Source organism: Bubalus kerabau, chromosome 10 (assembly GCF_029407905.1).
Source record: "Bubalus kerabau isolate K-KA32 ecotype Philippines breed swamp buffalo chromosome 10, PCC_UOA_SB_1v2, whole genome shotgun sequence".
Classification (NCBI taxonomy): Eukaryota; Metazoa; Chordata; class Mammalia; order Artiodactyla; family Bovidae; genus Bubalus; species Bubalus kerabau.
The window spans coordinates 39,413,341-39,431,887 of record NC_073633.1 but is presented as its reverse complement, the minus strand read 5'-3'; positions in this window follow the sequence as shown (position 1 = coordinate 39,431,887).

Sequence of the window (18,547 nt, the reverse complement as noted above, 5' to 3'; positions counted from 1 at the left end):
ACATACATCTCCTGCTTGGCAGGTGAATTCTTTTACCACTGAGGCATTGGGGAAGTCCTTTTAAGACTTTTAGAGTGAAATAATAAGATTATTGATGAAAGCCTGTTGATAAAAGTGAAAGTGAAGAGTGAAAAAGTTGGCTTAAAGCTCAACATTCAGAAAACAAAGATCATGACATCCAGTCCCATCACTTCATGGGAAATAGATGAGGAAACAGAGTCAGACTTTATGTTTTTGGGCTCCAAAATCACTGCAGATGGTGACTGCAGCCATGAAATTAAAAGACGCTTACTCCTTGGAAGAAAAGTTATGACCAACCTAGATAGCATATTCAAAAGCAGAGACATTACTTTGCCAACAAAGGTCCGTCTAGTCAAGGCTATGGTTTTTCCTGTGATCATGTATGGATGTGAGAGTTGGACTGTGAAGAAGGCTGAGCACTGAAGAATTGATGCTTTTGAACTATAGTGTTGGAGAAGACTCTTGAGAGTCCCTTGGACTGAAGGAGATCCAACCAGTCCATTCTGAAGGAGATCAGCCCTGGGAATACTTTGGAAGGAATGATGCTAAAGCTGAAACTCCAGTACTTTGGCCACCTCATGTGAAGAGTTGACTCATTGGAAAAGACCCTGATGCTGGGAGGGATTGGGGGCAGGAGGAGAAGGGGATGGCAGAGGATGAGATGGCTCGATGGCATCACTGACTCGACTGGACATGAGTCTCAGTGAACTCCGGAACTTGGTGATGGACAGGGAGGCCTGGCGTGCTGCGATTCATGGGGTCGCAAAGAGTCAGACACGACTGAGCAACTGAACTGAACTGAACTGAATAAGATTATTATGTATTTGAGAGCCAGGTTTACCATGGCTTATAGCCTGGGAAGGAGACCCTCATTCTGACTTCTACTATTCCAAGTGGTCCTTTCAGTGTACTCCTTCCTGCTCTCAGATTGTATATGTGTTCTTCCTGCACCTACATTAGTGATGTGCACAAATAACAGTCTTAATATTTCTTTACCTCTTACTCATCCTTAAGACCCACCTCAGGTGTTGCCACCTCCCAGAAGCCTTTGCTGATGTTCCCCTGTGTGAACATCCTGTGTACACTGTACCTTAAGAGTTTCTCATCAGTAATCAGATAACAAGCTATGCATAGGTCTTTGCTTAGTCATCTGGGACTGAGCCATAAACTCCTTGAGAATTAAGTCTTTCTTCTAATTATCACCTGTACCTAGAACAGTGTCTGATGCAAAAAATTCAGTAACTATACAATGAATTAATAATGCATGAATGAGTCTTAGGCCAGTGTTTCCATTGGTTGACATTGCAGAAAATCTCCTTACTCAGGTCAGTTAATAGTTAACCTTCTAAAGACTGACTCACAGAACTTCAGGAATGTGTGTTCTTGAAGGGTTAGAAAAATGTCAAGCTGGGTATAACTGTTTATCTATTAAATGATATTTCCCTCCCTTAATTTTCCTTATATGTCTCTTATAGCAGTAAACAGGGTCTGTCTTCTTACTGTGACGTGAACACAACCTAGAACCACGAACTCCACACATTCCTCTTATTGAGGCAACTGTACATGTTTTCCAAATGCAAAAAAAAATAGATGCAAGATGTAGAAGTCATCAGCAGTTTTTTCTAAGGTCCCAAAAATCCCTGGAGAAATTAACATTTGCAAAATCACTTTGAACTCTGGTGTTCAACAGCTCTTTCAAAGTTCATACAATGAAAAGTTCCAGTCCCATAAAAGTAGAAGTACCTTTCTGGGCTCATTTCATATCAGAACGCAATAAGGTTCATAAATGTCTCTGTGAAGTTTTAGTGTAACAAAGTTCAGCCATAAAACATTTAATATGCGACAGGCTTCTCAACCCATTGAAGCACTGACTGTGTTTAACAGGGCTCCCTTCAGAGCATACTTCATCAGCAACAAGAAGAAACATAAAACAGAGCAAGACAAATCTATAAATATCTGCAAAACAACCATCAAAGGCTTTTTTACTCTTTTACAGATTAGGCTGAGGCAAGCTGACTTTCACCATCACTCCTCCCAGAGTACTTTCATAGAAAGCATGTTACTTCTGAGCCCAAGAAGCATGTAAAATCCAGTTTCTATTTGGATTTGTCATTCAGCAAGTGGTAGATACTCTTCAAGAGCTTCAGCAGTAGCCTTCCCTACAAAATAACTTTTTTTTCCTTTGGGAACCAAAGAAACAGGTTTTTTTCTACCTCGCCCCACCTGTCTGTGTACCTCGCCTTCAGCTCAGATCCAGTCCACCACTGGGCCACTGCACCCTGGCTGGAGCAATTACATTAACAAAGGTCAGTGTGTAATTCCAGTTCGTAAGTTGGGCCTTCAGGCTCAAGGGTATCTCTTTCCTAGAAATGACCACGTTGGTCACTGAGGGGATTCCCTGTTTATTCATGCTTCTCCCAGACTAACAGAACTGTATCCACAAGGTTTAAAGGAAAACTCCAGAATTACACCCAAATTGCACTTTCTCTCTTCATTCAGCTTTCTCCTGAAATATCTTCACCATGTACAGCCATTTCCTGACCACCCTGATTAAAATAGCCCCCCAGTTTCTCTATATCCTCTTCCTGTATTTTATCTTTTTTATAAAGATATCACCCCTTGTCATAGCTGTGTGTCTCTCCTCACTGGGATGTAAGCCTCCTGAGGGCAGGGACTTTGTTTAACCTACAGGTTGTTGTGTTCTCAGGAGTTAAAATTATTAATATTTCTAACACCTAACTGATGCTTAAGACATACCCAAGACTTTAGAGTAAATGATAGATGGTTGGATGAAAAAGACAGGAAGCTGTGGACAAATGGTCCAAGGGAAGGCTCAGGGAACCCATATTGTAGTCAGCCTATTTTGAAACACAACATACAGTCACAAGCCTCTCTGTGACTGTTCACGTTGGTCCCTCTGCCCATGGTGTCCTACTCTCTGAAGAGGGCCTTGTCCTTAAACACCCAGTGCCAGTTTCACCTTCTCTCTAGAGCTGCTTCAGCCCTCACAAGGCAGAATCAATCCTCTTTTCCTCTGTTTCAAGTGCAAACTAGATTCCCTCCTTCCCCATTTGCCCCCTCTGTGTTTTCCAAAGGTGTGGCCAGGCAGTCACACACAGATGTTGATTGTCTGAGGTTCAGTTCACCTCAGTCGCTCAGTCATGTCTGACTCTTGTGACCCTGTGGACTGCAGTGTGCCAGGCTTCCCTGTCCATCACCAACTCCCAGAGCTTATTCAAACTCATGTCCATTGAGTTGGTGATGCCATTCAACCATCTCATCCTCTGTCGTCCCCTTCTCCTCCCACCTTCAGTCATTCCCAGCATCAGGATCTTTTCAAATGAATCAGTTATTCACATCAGGTGGCCAAAGTATTGGAGTTTCAGCTTCAGCATCAGTCCTTTCGATGAATATTTAGGACTGATTTCCTTTAGGATGAACTGCTTGGATCTCCTTGCTGTCCAAGGGATTCTGATTGTCTGAGGAACCTAGGATATTTCTGGGGGCAAAGTAGTTAAACATTCATAATTTCATTAGAATTATATTCTAATAAATGTGTTTTAAATATTTGCTTTGAAAAATGAATTTTCTTCAGCGATATCTGTCACTCTTCCCATCCATGAGCCTCAGTATTTTACTCCCTACACTGTATTTCCCAAGAAGGGAGTTGTTTATTGAATGGACAGCGAGAAAAATGAGTCTTCCTTTTCAGGGGCTTCTGCAAGTAAGTGCCATCACTGAGGTTAGACTAAGAAATCCAGATCTTAGTTGACCAAAAAATTAAATAAGTGTTAATAAATAAAGGGAAGGAGGGAAATCAAAGAATTCCTTAGGAACAGAGGGAGGTCAGCAGCATAAAACTCTTCCACAATTTCAGGGCCCCAAGAGGACTCTGAAGTAGACGGCCTTGATCTACTGCTCATTCTAGAACTGTCCCTCCACTGTGGAAACAAGCATCATGGCTGGTCCCACAACAGCCATGGAAATAGGCCTGAGAATTTGCTACATCATGTGGGTATGAGACGGAAAAACTCACTTGTCAGTACTGGCAACTAGTAGTTAATTCATGTTGTCACTTAGTTTGATATGGAGCTTTTTTCATAAAGAAGAAAACATCAAAGGAAGAGGGTTTTTTTTGTGTGTGTGTGTTTTGGTTTTTTGGTCTGCAATATTTGAAAGCCAATGGAACTCAACATTATCCAAGAGGTTAGGAAATCAAATCTCTCTTGCATGACATCTATATATCATGGCTCGTTCTTTTCATCACTGACACCCCCTTCCCTGTCATTAAACTGTCAATACTTATTAAATCTCAAATCAGAACAGATTGTGCATCAAGCAGAAGTGGACTCACAAGACAAAAAGTGAAGTCTGAAATCAGAACTGTCCCATAAAATATAGGAAGATGGGCACCCAAAACCGGCTCTGCTGGGGAATATGAGGAACAGGATTAATGCTTTACCCCAAATCTATCTCCACATCCATTAAAGAGGTGATGCACTAGTTCCTAAATATTCAAGCAGACATAAACTAAATAAAATAACAAGATTTTAGGACTAGAAGGGATATTAACTCAGCCATCCTTCCAACTAGAGCTTTCATCTTCCTTCTGAGTGAATACCTAGCTTCTTCTTAAACATCTGCAGTATGAATGAACCCTTTGTCCATTTATCTTCAAACATCTTCTGACATGCCCTGAGGACATTTCATAGCTGATGTTCAGAATCTGCAATGACATATACTGTTGAAAAAAAATGACGGCAAGAAGGAAATTTTAAAAGTCTGATTTCCAAATGTTTCTTGAACAGAGAAGCAGGCAGTGAGACTGAATGGTACACAGCACTGACAAGGCGAGGGCTGTACAAGAAGCTGGAATCGGGATGGCCATACAGTGCCCCCTGCTCTGTCTCATAATCAGAAGTAGAATTCATAGGGGTTAATGCAATCTGTGTAATGTTCTCAGAGGAGGAAAGGAATAACTTTCCCCGTTGTTTTTCAAGCTATTTACCTTCATGTCCACTGGAACCTTTTAAATAACATTGCTTGAAAATCCAGTCTGTAAGCTTCCCTTGGCTCCAGGAATCATTCAAGAATTTATAAGCTGTTTTCTCTCTTATCCCAGGAGTTACTGCCAGGGGAAGCAAAATCCAGACATTTGCAACTCAACACCAGTGAGTGCCTGGCTAATCTGATCAGTGAGGAGGCAGCAGTCACAGTCACCTCTGACACAGGGACTCTGATTGGCGTTGATATTCCGCTCTAGCCATTGCTACTTCAGGGCACTCACCCAACCCTTTTCCATCATGGTGGGGCTCTGGGCTTTAGAGACTTCCAGGCCCAGGTACCAATCCAGGCAAAGCTGACTTCTCGTGTCTGCCAGGACCTCTCTGGAAAGCCCCAGAGTACAGACTGTCTTGGGAGGCTTCTGATATTTCCTGCCAGTGACGTCCAAGTGATGATGGCAATGGCGTGCAATGTCCACCTGAGGCCCTCAGGGTAGTATATAACCTTGTTGATGCAGTTCAAACAAACGTCCCAGTTTAATCATCTACTGCTAGTGGTGGCATTTGGGATCTCATAAATCCTGGGCGGGGAGGGGGGAAGCTTTTTCTGCATGAACTCCTCAGAGAGTTTCCAACAACAGAACTTCAGCCAGGTCAATGCAAAGCCAAAGAACTCTCTTTAGTCACCTGCTTGTGATGGCAAACCTGAGGAATCCCAAGTTTCAGGCAATGTTCAGTTGGTACAATTACAGCAGAGCAGGCAGTCATTTGTGCTTGAGGGTCACCCTGCTCCCCACCCTCCTGGCCCTCAGAGAGGGGAGGGTTTCTCAATGAGGGCTGAAAGGGCACAGGCCACAGTGGCTACAGGCCTACAGTCTTTTAGGTTCTTGTATTCCTTTTATATTTTAATTTTCTTTTTTCTTTTCTTCACCTAAAGTTTGTCTAAGAAATCATGTGTAAAGTAAGGACTTCTTGGAAGCTTAGAAATTAAAATAAGGCAGTATTCTCTACTCCTCTCCCTGACAAAAAATAAAAGCATGTACATTAAAGTATGTATACACATGTACACACACACACACAATTGATTGGCTTGCATCAGCTCTCTGATTTTCACCAGCCCTTTGCCTGATTTGTAGTCTTCATGAGGAGGCAAAAGATTGGATTCCTCAGCTGTAAGAACAACAATCCAGCCACAAGATTGTTAAACCAATTTATTTTATTTAGTAGGAAGGAAGAAGTGGTTAAAATGGCTCATTTAGCTATTTCACTAATACACAGTCAAGAGCTTACAGGGGGCTGGGCATGTTTCAAAGAAAAGTATCTAAATACTCCTCAAGGACTAACACCCCATCTTTGTACAAGAAAGCTGTAATGCACTGTAGCTGTCATGATATAAATGTCCCATACCATAAAGACCATCAGGTCCCCAAACCTTGGTCATTTACTATTACGGGCTATTCTCTACCTGCTTCATGTATATTCATCTTGTCAAAGAAATTGCACAGCTGGGCTGAAAGGAGCATTCTTCTGCTTTTCTATTTCTGGCAGAGAAATATAACAGTGATATAAATTAGTATCATCCTCCATCAGCCGTATTAGGGACTCATAAAGGAAAACCCCATTTGTGAAGGGCACATGGCTCTCTGAGATGGATTAAATGCATTCCTAGCTAGAAGAGTGTGTTAACATGCAGAATCAGAACCAAAAGCTAAAAGAGAAATGAAAGTAGGTACTAAAGATGTAGTAGTTTAAATAGTTTATTGACACTCTTTTGTTACTATGATTATCCTAAAAAAGGGTCTTCATCCTCTGCCATGTTCATCAAAACTCATTTACTTTTCCTCCTGGACATACAATAAGCTGTATTTTCCAGCCTCCCTTGTAGTTACGTGTGGCCATGTGATAGAATTTTAACCAGTGGAATGTTGGCAGAAGTGATGTGTACCACTTACAGACCCAGCTGATAAAACCCTCCCAGTTACAGTCCTCTAGTTCTTTCCTGAGTCATCAGAAAAATAGAGAAGATTCTATGGATGTCAAAGAGATTGGCATCCAGAGACAGGAGGAACCTAGGTTCTTGAATTACAACTGGAATATTCTCTGCTACTGCTACTGCTACTGCTAAGTCGCTTCAGTCGTGTCTGACTTTGTGCGACCCCATAGAGGCAGCCCACCAGGCTCCCCCGTCCCTGGGATTCTCCAGGCAAGAACATTGGAGTGGGTTGCCATTTCCTTCTCCAATGCATGAAAGTGAAGAGTGAAAATGAAGTCGCTCAGTCGTGTCCTACTCTTAGCGACCCCATGGACTGCAGCCTTCCAGGCTCCTCCGTCCATGGGATTTTCCAGGCAAGAGTACTGGAGCGGGGTGCCAAATACCAAAACCTTTCATGAATGAGAAATAATCTCCTGTTATTTTAAGTTTATTGTTTTAAAATTGGGGTTGTGTGATATATCAGTTAGCCTACCCTGACTAATGGATCCAATGAAAGCAGATTTCTCTGGTCAATGACATGAGCATATATACATTTTGGATGCAGCTCAGTTTGTATTGTTTTCTGTTTTCCAATGTTTCATCTGGCTTTTATCCAATTCTTTTCATTTATGTCTTCCCTGGTGGCTCAGACAGTAAAGTATCTGCCTATAATTTGGGGGACCTGGGATCGATCCCTGGGTTGGGAAGATCCCCTGGAGAAGGAAATGGCAACCCACTCCAGTACTCTTGCCTAGAAAATCCAATGGACAGAGAAGCCTGGTAGGCTACAGTCCATGGGGTCACAAAGAGTTGGACACAACTGAGCGACTTCACTTTCACTTTCATTTTCACTCTACATAAAACCCTCTTCCTTTCTTCTAGGCATTACTACAGCTTTCTTAAAACTAAATATGGTTATGAATAACATTCTTTAAATATCTATGTTCTGTAAGCCTCATCACAAAACTATTAGTAGGGAGGAAGTGGTTGGGAGTAGAGGTGGGAGGAGACTGGAGGTGTAAAAAGCCATACAGAAGAGTCATTCCTAAACTCTCCTAATCTTCAGAATAGAAGTCAGTGATGAACTGCTCTCCTTACTAAAAGAAACTATAGACCAGAAGCCAAGATTCAGCACATCACTACTGAAAAATGACTTGGCCTGTCCTTCTACTTGGACAGAGGAAGGAACAGACACATGTCTTCTACTTGGAGAACAACTGGAATTCCACATCTTATTTCAGGAGACAAATCATCATTTGATTTAAAAGAGAAAGATGAAAACAGTGATAATTTTGGGCTTGTGAAGACTGTGGTTGTTACCCAGAGCCCACCATTTACTCAGTTTTTCTAGGACAGAGAGTGCATATCACTTGTGGGGATAGAAGATGGGAGGAAACAAAAATAGACTAAGACCTGGGGCTTTTATAATTATGAAGAAGTGCCAGTAAAGTTGACTCTCAATCCAGTTTGCTGCAAACTTTATGTCCTTAACACCATCATAAATGATGAACAGGTGAACAGAATGTCTATAAACATTAAATCCTCCTCAGAAAACAATATTTTTGTCAGTCGCAGTGAACTCAGATTTTTGGACAGATTCTCACTGGAAGCCAAATCAGCCTGATATGTTGGCATCTCTCAAACATCATGAGTCAATAAAACAGTTTGTCTTGAAGACTTGGCCAGAGCTGCAACTGAAGTTCATCAGGGTTTTGGGGAGATTGTTTGTCTACGAAAACCAAATTCTGAATGCTCCCATTGTGAAACAATGAAAAATAACGCGAGGAAAAACCTTGCTTTCCCTTTAATTCCTATGGGAAAAAAGTGACCTGTCCTATTATTTTGCTATTTCTTTTCCAGTGTTTGCAAATTTATTCCATTGTGAGTGGGGGAGGAAAGGGTAACATGAATTAGACTCTCATTTGGTGAGATGGCTGTTCTCTACACACACATCTTCTTCATTTGGTTATGACACAGAGTCTGTTTATATCTAAGTTCAGCTCTGGGAAAGGTTGATGTGAATTTATCTCCAAGTATCCCTATATCTCTTTACGGTTGTTAGAAAAGGTTTCAATTTGATAATAAATAAATTGGGACACCAATGATTGAAAGAGAATCCAAGCAATCCAAAGTCCTGAGGGGTCTTTCCTACAGAATTAGATACACAGACATTTCCCTTCAGTTGTGTTATCAGCAGTCAAATTGGACATGAGTGGCATCTTCTCTGAGACACACATTTTCCTTTATTGATAAACCCAAGGATTGCATTGCAGGAGGCTAAGAATCAGATGATGACTTAAGAAAAATGGTTCTGCTGAATTATAAACTGAGGCATTTAAAAGTTTTAAAAGTCATCTGAGCAAAAGTCACTTAGAATCTAGTGGCACCCAACTGGAAGCAGTTAAGAGTTCTCTACCAACAAGAGTTGGGGATAGACTTGTATAGAAAAAGTAAAGCAAAATAAGAAAATTATTGATTGCCTGTTATTTAAAGACTAGTTGGCTGTTTGTGATTGGTTGTCCTAACTTAGTGTTTTGATTTCTCAACCTTGAGGCATTTATAGGTCTATATTTTAGTTTGCTTATGCTGGTAGCCAAAGCATTAGAGCCACATCAAAGCTGATGGCCTCCTAGTTTAATTAATTTTATGATATACCCAGAAAAAAATTAGTTTAATGGTGGGTTGTTCCTGGGAGGAAGGGTATCAGTAGGTTTTATTTCCTTCTTTTTCCTAATCAGTATTTTGTTATTAAGCAATAACAATATATTATTTGAACAATAATATTGGTATTATAAAGAGAGCAACATTTGATCTCTTTCCCTTTATTTTGTACTTTTCTGATGGACGTGAGTCTGAGTGAACTCCAGGTGTTGGTGATGGACAGGGAGGCCTGGCGTGCTGCGATTCATGGGGTCACAAAGAGTCGGACACGACTGAGCGACTGAACTGAATTGAACTGAAGAGGAAACTTGGGATATTAGTGCTTATTAACTGATAACTACAGCCTCTTAGGTCAGGAAAAGGCAGGGTGCTTAAGAAGGGTGAGAACTAGATGGCTTTAATAGTGTAGTTAAGGTCTGTGTACCTTGGCGGGCTCAAGCTGCAGATCAGAGTCTTTGTGCTGACAGCAGGATATAGTTTGGAATTCTCTGTCTTTGCTACATTAAAGAAAACTTGGATGTTTTTGTAAATGCATGCAGGTACATCCAGTTGTCCAAAATGAAATCACATCCAAAATGGAAGACATCCTAGAAAATGTCATTTTAGGCCCTATAGGTTCCAAAGTCACACACACACACACACACATTTTTGAAGGAAAATTATATATATATAGCCATGAAGTTAAAAGACGCTTACTCCTTGGAAGGAAAGTTATGACCAACCTAGATAGCATATTCAAAAGCAGAGACATTACTTTGCCAACAAAGGTTCGTCTAGTCAAGGCTATGGTTTTTCCTGTGGTCACGTATGGATGTGAGAGTTGGACTGTGAAGAAGGCTGAGCGCTAAAGAATTGATGCTTTTGAACTGTGGTGTTGGAGAGGACTCTCGAGAGTCTCTTGGACTGCAGGGAGATCCAACCAGTCCATTCTGAAGGAGATCAGCCCTGGGATTTCTTTGGAAGGAATGATGCTAAAGCTGAAACTCCAGTACTTTGGCCACCTCATGCGAAGAGTTGACTCACTGGAAAAGACTCTGATGCTGGGAGGGATTGGGGGCAAGAGGAGAAGGGGATGACAGAGGATGAGATGGCTGGATGGCATCACTGACTCGATGGACATGAGTCTGAATGAACTCTAGGAGTTGGTGATGGACAGGGAGACCTGGCGTGCTGCGATTCATGGGGTCGCAAACAGTCGGACACGACTGAGCGACTGATCTGATCTGATCTGATCTATATGCAAACACTCTCTTCCAACAATACAAGAGAAGACTCTACACATGGACATCACCAGATGATCAACACCAAAATCAGATTGATTATATTCTTTGCAGCCAAAGATGGAGAAGCTCTATACAGTCAACAAAAACAAGACCAGGAGCTGACTGTGGCTCAGATGATGAACTCCTTATTACCAAATTCAGACTTAATTTGAAGAAAGTAGGGGAAACCACTAGACCATTCACGTATGACCTAAATCAAATCCCCTATGATTATACAGTGGAAATGAGAAATAGATTTAAGGGCCTAGATCCGATAGATAGAGTGCCTGATGAACTATGGACTGAGGTTTGTGACATTGTAGAGGAGACAGGGATCAAGACCATCCCCATGGAAAAGTAATGCAAAAAGCAAAATGGCTGTCTGGGGAGGCCTTATAAATAGCTGTGAAAAGAGAAGTGAAAAGCAAAGGAGAAAAGGAAAGATATAAGCATCTGAATGCAGAGTTCCAAAGAATAGCAAGAAGAGATAAGAAAGCCTTCCTCAGTGATCAGTGCAAAGAAATAGAGGAAAACAACAGAATGGGAAAGACTAGAGATCTCTTCAAGAAAATTAGAGATACCAAGGGAACATTTCATGCAAAGATGGGCTCAATAAAGGACAGAAAAGGTATGGACCTAACAGAAGCAGAAGATATTAAGAAGAGGTGGCAAGAATACACAGAAGAACTGTACAAAAAAGATCTTCATGACCCAGATAATCATGATGGTGTGATCACTCACCTAGAGCCAGACATCCTGGAATGTGAAGTCAAGTGGGCCTTAGAAAGCATTACTATGAACAAAGCTAGTGGAGGTAATGGAATTCCAGTTGAGCTATTTCAAATACTGAAAGATGATGCTGTGAAAGTGCTGCACTCAATATGCCAGCAAATTTGGAACACTCAGCAGTGGCCACAGGACTGGAAAAGGTCAGTTTTCATTCCAATCCCAAAGAAAGGCAATGCCAAAGAATGCTCAAACTACCACACAACTGCACTCATCTCACATGCTAGTAAAGTAATGCTCAAAATTCTCCAAGCCAGGCTTCAGCAATATGTGAACCGTGAACTTCCTGATGTTCAAGCTGGTTTTAGAAAAGGCAGAGGAACCAGAGATCAAATTGCCAGCATCCGCTGGATCATGGAAAAAGCAAGAGAGTTCCAGAAAAACATCTATTTCTGCTTTATTGACTATGCCAAAGCCTTTGACTGTGTGGATCACAATAAACTGTGGAAAATTCTGAAAGAGATGAGAATACCAGACCACCTGATCTGCCGCTTGAGAAATCTGTATGCAGGTCAGGAAGCAACAGTTAGAACTGGACATGGAACAACAGACTGGTTCCAAATAGGAAAAGGAGTACGTCAAGGCTGTATATTGTCACCCTGCTTATTTAACTTCTATACAGAGTACATCATGAGAAACGCTGGGCTGGAAGAAACAAGCTGGAATCAAGATTTCCAGGAGAAATATCAATAACCTCAGATATGCAGATGACACCATGCTTATGGCAGAAAGTGAAGAGGAACTAAAAGCCTCTTGATGAAAATGAAAGTGGAGAGTGTAAAAGTTGGCTTAAAGCTCAACATTCAGAAAACGAAGATCATGGCATCCGGTCCCATCACTTCATGGGAAATAGATGGGGAAACATTGGCAACAGTGTCAGACTTTATTTTTCTGGGCTCCAAAATCACTACAGATGGTGACTGCAGCCATGAAATTAAAAGACGCTTACTCCTTGGAAGGAAAGTTATGACCAACCTAGATAGCATATTCAAAAGCAGAGACATTACTTTGCCAACAAAGGTTCGTCTAGTCAAGGCTATGGTTTTTCCTGTGGTCACGTATGGATGTGAGAGTTGGACTGTGAAGAAGGCTGAGTGCCAAAGAATTGATGCTTTTGAACTGTGGTGTTGGAGAAGACTCTTGAGAGTCCCTTGGACTGCAAGAAGATCCAACCAGTCCATTCTGAGGAGATCAGCCCTGGGATTTCTTTGGAAGGAATGATGCTAAAGCTGAAACTCCAGTACTTTGGCCACCTCATGGGAAGAGTTGACTCATTGGAAAAGACTCTGATGCTGGGAGGGATTGGGGGCAGGAGGAGAAGGGGATGACAGAGGATGAGATGGCTGGATGGCATCACTGACTGGATGGACATGAGTCTGAGTGAACTCCGGGAGTTGGTGATGGACAGGGAGGCCTGGCGTGCTGCGATTCATGGGGTCGCAAAGAGTCGGACATGACTGAGTGACTGAACTGAACTGAACTGATATATACATATATATATATATATGATATATATATCATATATATATATTTGATTTCAAAAGGGACAGAAAAGACTGCCCCCATTTGAAGATGGTGTGATAGTGAACATAGGCAATCCACCTATAAACTAGTACAAGTAATAAGAGAATGAGATAATAAGAGAATGCATCAAAATTGCTAGATATAAATCAACCTATAAAAATCAAGTTTTTTTAAAATAGTATTTTTAAGTAGACTTATTTTGGTGATCATTTCACATGTATGCAATATTAAATGATTATGTTGAATACTTGAAACTAATGTAATGTCATATGTCAATTATGCTCAATAAAAAACCAACAGTAGTGCTATTCATTACCAATAACTAGAAAATTTCATCAATAGACCTGATAGTCAACAAATACTCTAAGGATATTAGAAATGTAAGCAATAAAAGATGTGTAAGATTGGTAGAGAAAATTGTAAAAAGACAAAATTAAAAATGAAAATTTAAAAAATCTAATTCAGATAGGGAGTCTATCTGAAAAAGTATTTAGAATAATAATAGTAAAGATGGTCCAGAATTTTAAAAACAAAATGGAGTTACAGATAAATAGACTAGAGACAAGGATGGAGAAGATGCAAGAAATGTTTAACAAGGACCTAGAAGAAATAAAGAAGAGTTAGTCAATAATGAATAATGCAATAACTCAGATCAAAAGCACTTTGGAGGGAACCAACAGTAGAATAACTGAGGCAGAAGAAAGGATAAGGAGGTGGAAGATAGAATGGTGAAAATAAATGAATCAGAGATGAAAAAAGAAAGAAGAATTAAAAGAAATGAGGACAACCTCAGAGACCTCTGGGACAATATTAAATGCCCCAACATTTAAATCATAGGTGTCCCAGAAGAAGACAACAAAAAGAAAGGGCATGAGAAAATATTTGAGGAGATAATAATTGAAAACTTCCCTAAAATGGGGAAGGAAATAGCCACCCAAGTCCAACAAACCCAGAGTCCCAAACAGGATAAACCCACAGTGAAACAGCCCAAGACACATATCAATCAAACTAATGAAGATCAAACACAAAGAGCAAATATTAAAAGCAGCAAGGGAAAAGCAATAAATAACATATAAGGGGATCCCCATAAGGATAACAGTTGATCTTTCAATAGAAACTCTTCAGGCCAGAAGGGAATGGCAGGACATATTTAAAATGATAAAAGAGAAAAACTTAAAACTCAGATTACTATACCCAGCAAGGACATCATTCAGATATGAAAAAGAAATCAAAAACTTTACAGACAAGCAAAAACTGAGAGAATTCAGCACCACCAAGCCAGCTCTTCAACAAATGCTAAAGGATCTTCTCTAGACAGGAAACACAGAAAAGTTGTATAAAATCGAACCCCAAACAACAAAGTAAATGTCAATGGGATCATACTTATTAATAATCACTTTAAATGTAAATGGATTGAATTCCCCAACCAAAAGACAAAGACTGGCTGAATGGATACAAAAACAAGACCCCTGTATATGCTGTCTACAAGAGACCCATCTCAAACCAAGGGACACATACAGACTAAAAGTGAAGGGCTGGAAAAAGATATTTCAAAAGAGACCAAAAGAAAGCAGGAGTAGCAGTACTCATATCAGATAAAATAGACTTTGAAACAAAGACCGTGAAAAGAGATGAAGAAGGACCCTACATAATGATTAAAGGATCAATCCAAGAAGAAGATACAACAATTATAAATATATGTGCACCCAACTTATGAGAACCACAATATGTGAGGCAAATGCTAACAATTATGAAAGGGGAAATTAACAGTAACACAAGGACAGTGGGAGATTTTAATACCCCACTTAACCTATGGATAGATCAACCAAACAGAAAATTAGCAATGAAACAAAAGCTTTAAATGGTACAATGGACCAGTTAGACCTAATTGATATCTATAGGACATTTTACCCAAAACAATGAATTTCACCTTTTTCTCAAGTGCACATGGAACATTCTCCAGGATAGATCACATCCTGGGCCATAAATCTAGCCTTGGTAAATTCAAAAAAATCAAAATCATTTCAAGCATTTTTTCTGATCACAATGAGGTAAGATTAGATGTCAACTACAGGGAAAAAAAAAACTATTAAAAATACAAACATAGCTAGGCTAAATAACATGCTTCTGAATAACCAACAAATCCTGGAAGAAGTCAAAAAGGAAATCAAAATATGCATAGAAACAAATGAAAACATGACAATCCAAAACATATAGGATTCAATAAAAGCAGTGCTAAGATAAAGGTTCATAGCAATACAAGCTTACCTCAAGAAACAAGAGAAAAATCAAATAAATAACCTAACCTTACACCTAAAGCAACTAGAAGAAGAAGAAATGAAGAACCCCAAATTTAGTAGAAGGAAAGAAATCATAAAAAACAGAGCAGAAATAAGTGAAAAAGAAACAAAGTAGACTATAGAAAAATCAACAAAACTAAAAGCTGGTTCTTTGAGAAGATAAATAAAATAGACAAACCATTAGCCAGACTCATCAAGAAAAAAGAGAGAAGAATAAAATCATCAAAATTAGAAATGAAAATGGAGAAATCACAACAGACAACACAGAAATACAAAGGATCATAAGAGACTACTATCAGCAACTATATGCCAATAAAATGGACAACTTGGAAGAAATGGATGAATTCTTAGAAAAGCATAACCTTCCAAAACTGAACCAGGAAGAAATAGAAAATCTTAACAGACCCATCACAAGCATGGAAATTAAAACTATAATCAAAAATCTTCCAACAAACAAAAGTCCAGGACCAGATGCCTTCACAGGTGAATTCTACCAAAAATTTAGGGAAGAGCTAACATCTCTCCTACTCAAACTCTCCCAGAAAATTGCCGAGGAAGGCAAACTCAAACTCATTCTATGAGGCCACCATCACCATGATACCAAAACCAGACAAAGATGCCACGAAGAAAAGAAAACTACAGGCCAATATCACTGATGAACATAGGTGCAAAAATCCTCAACAAAATTCTAGCAAACAGAATCCAACAACATATTAAAAAGATCATACACCATGACCAAGTGGGCTTTATCCCAGGGATGCAGGATTCTTCAATATTTGCATATTTAATCAGTGCTATACACCACATTAACAAATTGAAAGATAAAAAACATATGATTATCTCAATAGATGCAGAGAAAGACTTTGACAATATTCAACACCCATTTATGATAAAAACTCTCCAGAAAGATGGCATAGAAGGAACATACCTCAACATAATAATTATATGATAAACCCACAATAAACATTATCCTCAATGGTGAAAAATTGGAAGCATTTCCCCTAAAGTCAGGAACAAGACAAGGGTGCCCATTCTTACCACTACTCTTCAACATAGTTTTGGAAGTTTTAGTCACAGCAATCAGAGAAGAAAAGGAAAAAAAAAAGGAATCCAGATTGGAAAAGAAGAAGTAAAACTCTCACTGTTTGCAGATGACATGATCCTGTACATAGAAAACCCTAAAGCCACCACCATAAAATTACTAGAGCTAATCAATCAATATAGTAAAGTTCCAAGATATAAAATTAACACACATAAATCCCTTGCATTCCTATACACTAACAAGAAATTAAGGAAACAATTCCATTCATGATTGCAACAAAAATAATAAAGTACTTAGTAATAAATTTACCTAAGAAACAAAACTATAAAACACTGATGAAATAGACACAAATAGGTGGAGAAATATACCATGTTCGTGGATTGGAAGAATCAATATAGTGAAAATGAGTATACTACCCAAAGTAATGTATAGATTCAATGCAAACCCTATCAAGCTACCAACAGTATTTTTCACAGAGCTAGAACAAATAATTTCACAATTTGTATGGAAACACAAAAAACCTTGAATGGCCAAAGCAATCTTGAGAAAGAAGAGAGGAACTGGAAGAATCAACCTGCCTGACTTCAGACTAGACTACAAAGCCACAGTCATCAAGACAGTATGGTACTGGCACAAAGACAGAAATATAGATTAATGGAACAAAATAGAAAGCCCAGAGATAAATCCATGCACCTATGGACACCTTATCTTAGACAAAGGAGGCAAGAATATACAATGGAGAAAAGACAATCCCTTTAACAAGTGGTGCTGGGAAAACTGGTCAACCACTTGTAAAAGAATGAAACTAGAACACTTTCTAACACCATACACACACAAAAATAAACTCAAAATGGATTAAAGAACTAAAAGTAAGAGCAGAAACTATAAAACTCTTAGAAGAAAACATAGGCAAAACACTCTCTGACATAAATCACAGCAGGATCCTCCATGACCCATCTCCCAGAGTAATGGAAATAAAAGCAAAAATAAACAAATGGGACCCAGTTGAACATAAAAATCTTTTGAACAATGAAGGAAACTATAAGCAAGGAGAAAAGACAGCCTTCAGAATGAGAGAAAATAATAGCAAATGAAGCAACTGACAAATAATTAATCTCAAAAATATACAAGCAGCTCCTGTAGCTCAATTCTGGAAAAATAAATGACCCAATCAAAAAATGGGCCAAGGAACTTAACAGACATGTCTCCAAAGAAGACATACAGATGGCTAACAAACACATGAAAAGATGCTCAACATCACTCATTATCAGAGAAATGCAAATCAAAACCACAATGAGATACCATCTCACGCAGGTTGGAATGGCTGTGATCAAAAAGTCTACAAACAATAAATGCTGGAGAGGGTAGAGAAAAGGGAACCCTCTTACATTGTTGGTGGGAATGCAAACTAGTATGGCCACTATGGAGAATAGTGTGGAGATCTTAAAAAACTGGAAATAGAACTGCCATATGACCCAGCAATCCCACTGCTGGGCATACACACCTGCTGCTGCTGCTAAGTCACTTCAGTCGTGTCCGACTCTGTGTGACCCCATAGACGGCAGCCCACCAGGCTCCCCCGTCCCTGGGATTCTCCAGGCAAGAACACTGGAGTGGGTTGCCATTTCCTTCTCCAATGCATGAAAGTGAAATGTGAAAGTGAAGTCGCTCAGTCGTGTCCGACTCTTCGCAACCCCATGGACTGCAGCCCACCAGGCTCCTCCATCCATGGGATTTTCTAGACAAGAGTACTGGAGTGGGGTGCCATCGCCTTCTCTGGGGCATACACACCTAGGAAACCAGAATTGAAAGAGACACATGTACCCCAGTGTTCATAGCAGCACTGTTTACAATAGCCAGGACATGGAAGCACCCTAGATGTCCATCGACAGACAAATGGATAGGAAAGCCATGGTATATATACACAATAGAATATTACTCAGCTATTAAAAAGAATTCGTTTGAATCAGTTCTAA